The sequence below is a fragment of the Astatotilapia calliptera genome, chromosome 13 (genome assembly GCF_964374335.1).
Source record: "Astatotilapia calliptera chromosome 13, fAstCal68.1, whole genome shotgun sequence".
Lineage (NCBI taxonomy): Eukaryota > Metazoa > Chordata > Actinopteri > Cichliformes > Cichlidae > Astatotilapia > Astatotilapia calliptera.
The window spans coordinates 15,487,850-15,490,268 of record NC_137434.1 but is presented as its reverse complement, the minus strand read 5'-3'; the positions used below and the strand labels follow the sequence as shown (position 1 = coordinate 15,490,268).

Genomic DNA, 2,419 nt, shown 5'->3' with positions numbered 1-2,419 from the left:
TATCAAATGTTTTGACTTCCTGACAGCTGTCCTTCAGAACATCCTACAACATATTCCTCAACTTCTTAATAAGTGTGTTCTCTGTAAATAAATCAAAGACGGCCTTTTTAATCATCTATAAGTTCTACATCATATGAGAGTGTCACGGTGTGGCATGGCACACCGTGGAAGGAGTGGGGAAGGAGGACCCAGGCGCGGTGCTCTATGTATAGACAGTGTTTATTTACAAAGTGAAACAACGTAACAATAAATCCCCGTGTTCTCCCAGACTCCAGTGTCGTGTCTCCCCGTGAATAGTCCGTGTTTCTGTGCTCTCTCCGCTCCCGTGTCAGCACCCCCCGGTGCTCGCTGCTCTCGTGTCTTCCACGCTGCTCCTGCGGGAAACATAAGACGCAGCCGTCAGGACACATACAACTGCGGGCATGCACACACACACTAACTCAATAACAGGACGACTAACGTGGAGTCTCATGCAATGATCCCGCGTCGGTGGGAGCTCCAAGACTCTCCTAAGTAGCTCCCCCGACGAGCCCTGATCAGCGGCAGGTGTGTGGCTTCGGGTGTGGCCAGTCCTTCCACAGGGCCACACCCCTCAGGCCTGCAGGTGGCTGAGCTCCATCCTCCAAGCATACCCGCAGACGTACACACACACACACACACACACACACACACACACACACACACACACACACACACACACACACACACACACATCTACAAGCATGGAGAAGAGCAGCAGCAACACCAAAATACATATAATAATAACAATAATAATAATAATAATAATAATAATAATAATAATAATAATAATAATAATAATAATAATACAATACATAACTGCTCAGGGATCCTGGGTCGCTCAGACCCAGGACCCTGACAGAGAGCTTGCCTGGAAATGTGTTGAACCTAAAGATTCTGTTGAATGAAAATAGAAACCTAGTAGCTACAGTCACTGTAGAAGCATCAATATTTCAACTTTTTGCATGCACTTCATGCAAAATGAACGACTTAGAAGCTTTGAAAAACACATAAGCACGTAATGGGGTTTTTTCCCATACAGCTATTTTTTTCCGTTCATTTTACTCATTGAAGGAGGACGAGGAGGCAAGTTTATGTATTTTTAACTGTACAACAAACTCTTCTGCAACCTTTTCTCTTCATTTACTCGCTCTTTCTTCTTACAGGATCTAATTTGGGGTTGTGAGTAAATATCGAAATTTGTGCAGAATTCAAGTGGTTATCCTGTAAGCCTGAAACACATTCATAAACATCTACAAGAACTGTTAACCAAATATAGTGTAAAATACACACACACAAAAAAAAATCAACTGAACTGATGGTGGGTTCCTTACTTCTCTCTTACCACAGTTTTTATTTAACTAAGCCTGACAAGACCTCCTCCCACAGCATTTACTCAGCTTTGGACTCACTCTGGAAGGACATGAAAGTTTAAAATAGAGTGCTGTTAGTTATAGGGAGAGTGAGAAAGACCAGGGAGCTTCTGCAGCTTCATTTCTCCAAGAGAACAAAATTATGAATAGCTGTATTTTTTTGGTGATTTATGTGCTTTCATCCTAAGGGTCTGTCATCTATCTTCCATTTATGGTAAAACGGGGGGACAATACACATAGTTTTTAAGGTCTTTCCTTTAGCTTTGTTCATGTGGCACCAATCTGAGCTCAAAGATTTTTTTTTAATGTGTCAAACAACACGGCAATTCCTGCTTAATCCTTCTTGCACTTGTCCTCCAGCAGAGCTTGATCCTTTTATCAACAAAGGCTTAAGCTTTTGTTTCCGGTGACCTACCTGCTTTACATCCTTTGTACATACAGCATGTACAGCTTGCAGGTAGGTTCTTGGTTTGAATACCAATAAACTGTTCAGTAACACAGCCTGCCTTCAGTGCGTCAAGTAGAAACCTATCACATTTCGTTTTCGATCTAAATGCAAAGATAGAACCAATCTGATTTATTCCAGAGTGTGAAACTAGTCTGTCATCATTGCTGCAGTTTCTCGTGAGAATACCAAATGGAGCAATGAGTGTGAGAGTGGAAGGACAAAAATGAGACAAAGTACAAAATAGACAAGAAGAAATTAAAATACTGTGTGTGTGTGTGTGTGTGTGTGTGTGTGTGTGTGTGTGTGTGTGTGTGTGTGTGTGTGTGTGTGTGTGTGTTTCTGTAAGAGAGAGAGAGGGTGATGACAAGAAAAACTGAAGGATGGCATGTTGCACCCACACCAATCTCAGAGGTAGATGGCTAATTAATCTCTCAGCGGGAGTGAAATGCCAAATTCTGAACCTCAGACCCAAAACAACATTGGGAAGCAAGAGGAGGGGGTTGACAAAATATCAACTGGAGGATGGGAACTGCAGGATATAATAAGGAATTATAAACCTGGAGAAATAATAAGCACTTGA

At 42.1% G+C, this 2,419-nt stretch overlaps 1 long non-coding RNA gene across 1 annotated transcript; it reads right to left on the bottom strand.

Moving 5' to 3' along the window:
* Positions 1 to 201: 201 nt before the first annotated feature.
* On the bottom strand, positions 202 to 599 carry LOC145419784 (uncharacterized). The gene is made up of 2 exons (XR_013901123.1): positions 461 to 599; positions 202 to 374 (listed from the first exon to the last, which is right to left on the bottom strand). It is a non-coding gene; the product is annotated as an uncharacterized LOC145419784 (long non-coding RNA).
* Between the last annotated feature and the right edge of the window lie 1,820 nt (positions 600 to 2,419).